This window comes from Fomitiporia mediterranea, assembly GCF_000271605.1.
Source record: "Fomitiporia mediterranea MF3/22 unplaced genomic scaffold FOMMEscaffold_14, whole genome shotgun sequence".
NCBI lineage: Eukaryota > Fungi > Basidiomycota > Agaricomycetes > Hymenochaetales > Hymenochaetaceae > Fomitiporia > Fomitiporia mediterranea.
In genome coordinates, this window is record NW_006760399.1 from 1,313,520 (window position 1) to 1,319,301 (window position 5,782).

A 5,782-nucleotide genomic window follows, 5' to 3' on the forward strand; every position below is an offset into this window, starting at 1 on the left:
TAAAGGGTAAGAGACTATAGAATGATACAAAGAATGAAGGGGTGGTCAAAGGAATGGAATGATGAAGTAAGGAAGGGTAGTGGCAAGAGTCAGCATGCATATAGTTCATAGACAGTGCCCCTGAGGGACAGAAGTCCTGAGTTCTGGTACAGAAGGGTGCAGAACCCTTAGAACTGAAGGTATGAGAGCAGAGAACCATAACATCACCCCTCCTCTAAAACCAATCGTCCTGATTAGTGAGCATTAGGCTCAGTCAGCAGCTCAGGCATAGGTCAGAACAGTAGGGTTTGGAAATCTGTGAGGCAGAGTTGACACAGAGCACCCAGATGAAGTCAATAGAAGTCTCAGATCACCTTAGCAGCATGGGTGAGATTCTCAGCAGGTTCCTAAGTGTGTTCTTCAACTGGGTATCCCTTCCAGTAGATAAGGAACTTGAGTTTTCCATGCACCAGCTTGGCATCTGCTACATACTCTACTTTGTATTCTGGTTCAGAACTGATGAGTTCCAGTGGAGGCAGTAGGGGTCTTTGTTGTGAAGGAAACCCTGGATTGTAGTATCAAGACAGTAGAACCTTGTTAAACACTGGGTGTATGCACTTCCATGTTGCCAGAAGTTGGAGTTTGTAGGCAGAGGCACTGACCTTCTTTTCAATAATGAAGGGTCCAAAGTGCTTGTTGTCCAACTTCTTCATTGAGTGATCTGTGGTCAGGTTAGTAGCTTCCAGCATAACTTTGTCACCAGGCTGGTAATTCTTGGCTGCAGACCTCTTCCAATCATAGTTCTGCTTCATGACCTGTACTGCCTTTTCCAAAAGAGCTTGTGTGTCCTCCCTGGTTCTGTGTATCTGTTCTGCAAAGTCTGTTACAGATTCAGAACTACTGTTCCAGTTCAGAACTGTCCCCTGGTACAGATGTCTCCTATGATTGAGGAAGAATGGGGACTGTCCTGTTACAGAGTGTTGCCAGTTATTGTGCACAAATTCTGCCAGAGCTAGCCATTCAGACTAATCTGATTACTGATGATTGATGAACATCCAGAGGTAGAGCTTGATCTCCTGATTGACTTGCTCAGTTTGACTGTCAGTCTGCAGGTGATAGGCAGTGGAAGGGTTCCCTTGAATTCTGAGAAGTGTATACAAGTCCTGTATGAATTTTGACTCAAATTACAGTCTGCAATCATGAATGAGCTTCTGAGAGAGTCTGTACAACCAGAAGACATGATCCTAATAAATGCACACCATGCCTTTGGAAGTGAGTTCTGTTTGGGTTGGAACTGTGTGGACTTGCTTGGAGAATCAGTCAACAATCATGCAGATAGTGTTGTAACCCTAAGACTCAGGTAGCTTGCCAATCAGGTCCACTAAGACTTCTTCCCAAGGGTGATCCAGGATCCAATACAGATGTAGGGGAGCCCAAACCCTTGTCTGGTGGGCCTTAGTCTGTTGGCACATATTACAACCAGTCACATACTTCAGGATTTCCCTCTGCATTCTGGGCCACCAGTAGTTCTGAGTGATGAGTTCCTGCATTTTGTGTCAGCCTGGATGTCCTACAGTCAGATTGTTGTGATGAGCTCAGACAATGTCCTCCTGCAGTTTCTGATCCTTCAGAACATACAGTCAGCCTTCCCAGTAAACCTGTCCATCCTCATCCTCCTCCCAATCCCTAGCCTGTTTCTCCAGTTGCTTCACTACAACCTGGTCCTGTGTGTGTCTCAGAGCTTACTGTATGTGGGTGACAAAGTCAACATCCTTGGATTTGAGTCGGATCTCTTGGATTGTCTCAGACATGAAACAGGAATTGTCTAGGAGAACAAGATTTTTGTTATCATTCTCCCCCCTTTCATGACCTGCTTGTCTTGAGAGTAAATCAGCTTTTGTCATTTGTGTTCCAGGTTTGTGGGTCAGCACAAAGTCAAAGTCCTACAGTTCTAACATCCAGCAGGCTTGACAGCAGTTGAGCTTCTGAGGCGCCCAGAAGTACTGGAGATTAAGGTGATCACTCCAAATCTCAAACTTCTGTACAGTACTAAGGAGATATTGACACCACTCCTCTAGGGAACAGACAATTGCAAGGAGTTCCTTGTCATAGATAAGATAGTTCCATTCTGTTACAGAGAGGGATTCTGATCAGAACACTATTGGACACCACTTTCTGTCAATGAACTAGGACAGTACTGCTCCATTTGCAAAGTTGGAAGAGTTGGCTTCAACTTAGAACTTGTCTGCAACTGTCAGAACTGCTAATATGGGCTTGCTGGTGATGGCCTGCTTGAGGGACTCAAATGCAGACTGCTGCTGATCATCCCATTGCTAAGGAACATCCTTGCTGGTGAGATTGTGAAGGGGCCAGGCAATGGTACTGAAGCCTCAAATGAAGTGTTGGTAGTAGTTTGCAAACCTAAGGAACACTTAGACCTGTTTCAGGTTCTAAGGTTGTAGCCAGTTCCAAACTACAGTCACCTTTGCTGGATCCATACAGACCTCTCCTCCACCAATCACAAAGCCTAGATAATCCACTGACTCCTGTGTAAAAGAGCACTTTGCTTCTCAGAGGAACAGTTTATTATCTCAGAGCTGTTGTAGAACTGCTTGGATCAGTCAGTAATAGTGCTTGACTGTCTAGGTGAAGATCAGAATGTTGTCCAGATACACACTAATGTACTCTGAGTCAATCAGATCTGTGAGGATGTGATTCATGAATGACTGGAACATTGTGGGCAAGTTGGTTAGTCTAAAGAACATTACAGTTGGTTTGTACAATCTGCAATTGGTTCAGAACACAGCCTTCCACTCATCTCTGTCTCAGATCCGAATATTATTGTATCCCTATCAAATGTCCAACTTAGTGAAAACCCTGGATGTATGTGTCTTATCAATGAGCTCCTGAATCAGGGGGAGGGGGTACTTGTTTTTGACAGTACCCTCATTGAGACAACAATAATCCTGGACTGGGCAGAGCTTCCCATCTTTCTTTTTGACAAAGAAGAAAGGGGAGGCTATAAGGGACTTTGAGGGTCAGATCCAGCTGTTCTGAAGATTTTCCCAAAGGAACTCATCAAGCACCTCCTGCTTGTCTCTGTTGAGCAGGTAGACCTTGCAATCCTTAGGTTGGAAACCCTCAGTCAATTCAATTGTATGGTCCCAGGGACAGTGTTCAGGAAGCTGGTCGAATTCCTCTTCACTAAAGACTTTAGGGAACTCTCAGACAAAATCTGGCAGGCTGGGTCTGTGTGTGTTCCAGAGTGGAGTCGTTCTGAGGGGGTTCTGGACTGGTTCTGTCTTGGACATTCTTCAGATCAACTCTATTCTGCCTTGACTGGAATATGTATTCACATATTTATCCTAGTTGAAGAAGAACAACCAGTCACCTTCATCAGAACTGTCAGTAACATTGGAAGTGTCTGTATCCACTCAGAACAGTAGTGCAAGGTAGCTGTAAGACTTGGGACACTGATTGAACACAAGTGTCTGCTCCAACCAGTCAATAGTAGGGTTGTGAGCTTTGAGCCATTCGAATCCAATGAAGACATCTGTCTTTCTGAGGTTGGTGACTCTGAACTCAATGCTTTCCTTATAATCCTGAATGGTCATCCATAGTTGGACAAACTTGGTGATCTGACCATTCTGGTTCAGGGTTCTGTCTGCATTGTATACCAGGATTGGAAGTGGAACACATTGAGTAGGGAGGTGGTGTTCCTGCACAAAGGCCTTATTAATGTATGAACCAGTACATCCACTGTCTACCAGAGCTGTTGTTCGGATCTGGGGGGATCCTGAGAAGGGAGCCAAGAGGATAGGGACCTGGAGCTAGTGCCTGGAACGTCCTCAGATGAACTGTTGCTTGTTCTGAAGGGAATGTACAGCTTGTACAGCCTTGTTGTCTGAGAGGGTGAGTATATGTACTAACATTTCCTCATTAACCTCTCTCTTTCAACAAGGACAGACCCATGTCCTCAGCTGTGAACTCAGCTGAGGCTATCCCTGCTTGATACTACAGACAAACCACTGAGTAGTGAACAGGGCTGGGTAACGTTCTGAATGTTCTAAGATCTTAGAATGCAGAAGTAGCAGGTCAGATTGTGTAGATTTAGACTCAGATGAAGTACAAAGAGAAGAATCAAAAGAATCAGAAGAAATAGGAGAACTATCTACTTTTGTTTTTGACTTTTTTCTTTCTAATAAATAACTTTGTTGATTTATTTTTTCTACTTTTTCTACTTTTTCTACTTTTCTTACTTTATTTACTTCTAATCCTACAGTGTCCATTGAATCAAAAGTGGCCATTAAAAAATCTGAGTCATAGCCCTTCAGCACTGTATTCACTGTTAGGCCTCTACAAAATCCTAGGGTATGTAGTCAGGGTCTGGGAGTTCTGAGGTGACTTCCAGATTTGCAGAAAAGGCTTCTTACCACAAATCCTGCTTGTCACTCATCATTACTCTAATGACCTGATGGATATGCTGTTGCTTCTGCAGGCAGTCTTTAATTTGGTGCCCTGACTTTCTGCAGGCAAAGCATGCTCCTTGCTTTTGGGCTTCTCCAATGTCTATCAGAACAGATTGATTGTGAATTACAGGTGGATTGATCTGAGGGCTCAGAACTGTCAGAGCTGGACACATGTGTAGGTGTTCTGTACAGACTTGATGTATCCAAGCTGTGGCTTGGTTGAAGGAGATGGTGTGTGTCTTCCACTCAGTGTAGGTGACTAGTTCTGGCATCATTCTGAGAATCTTATCAACTAGTTCCAGGTGAAGAGCTTTTTCAAGCATTCTGATAAGGACATCATCAAACCTGAGTGTGAATCCTGCCTTCTGGGCCAGGATATTGAACTCCTGAAAGAAGGTATTGGTGGAACGTTTGCCCTGTTGTAGAGACACAAGCTTGTTCTACACATTGTACTTCTCATTCAGATTGATGAAGGAAGCACAGAGCTGCCCCATGAATTCTGAGTACAACTCATTGTTCTGAAGTTGGATCAGGCTTCCAATCCAATGACCTTTGATCCAGTTCTGGGCCCAGGTGGTCACGTTGCCTTCCTTCATGAAGGAGAGGACGAATAGGACACAATTGAGATCTGAGGATAGATTGGTCAAAGTAGCAGCCATGTATAGTTTGACTTGGTGCTGGAAGTCCTCAAAGTGCTACCTATTAAAGTCTGAAGGGCAGGCTACATGCACTTTCTTTCTGGAACAGGTTGCAACTTCCAGAACAATCAGAACAGGTTCCAAAGGGGCTGGGAGCATATGGTTAGCAAAGGCCTCTTGGATGGAGGTCTGCACATATTGAGCTAGTTCTGCTTGTAACTGCTGATCTGGTAGGACAGTAGGGGTGGCAGTCAGTATAGTAGAGTCTATGTTTACACTACAAAGGAATCAACACTAAACTAAAAGGGGTAATGAATAGAAGAAGGGTGGCAAAAGTTTAAAAGGGTTTAGAAAGTTTAAAATTTAAAAATGTAAAAGGGTTAGGACAAAGGAAAGAGATTGACACAACAGTGTGTACTAATGCCTGAAACGTAGGAGAGTCATAGGGTAGTAATGAGTAGTCTTGATCTGATGTCAGTAACAGTGTAGAGGGGACCTGAAGGCTCAGTGAGGGGACCCAGGCTACAACTATCCTACACAATAGAAATACAGAATGTAAGCACCAGAACATAGTCAGAACTTGCAGAACAGGCAGAGAGAGAGAGTGAGACAAGAGTAGAGTATATAGAGTGAGCCTAAGAGTACAGGACTACCTGGAGTAGACAAGATCAAGACTACAGGACTAGTCTGATCTTG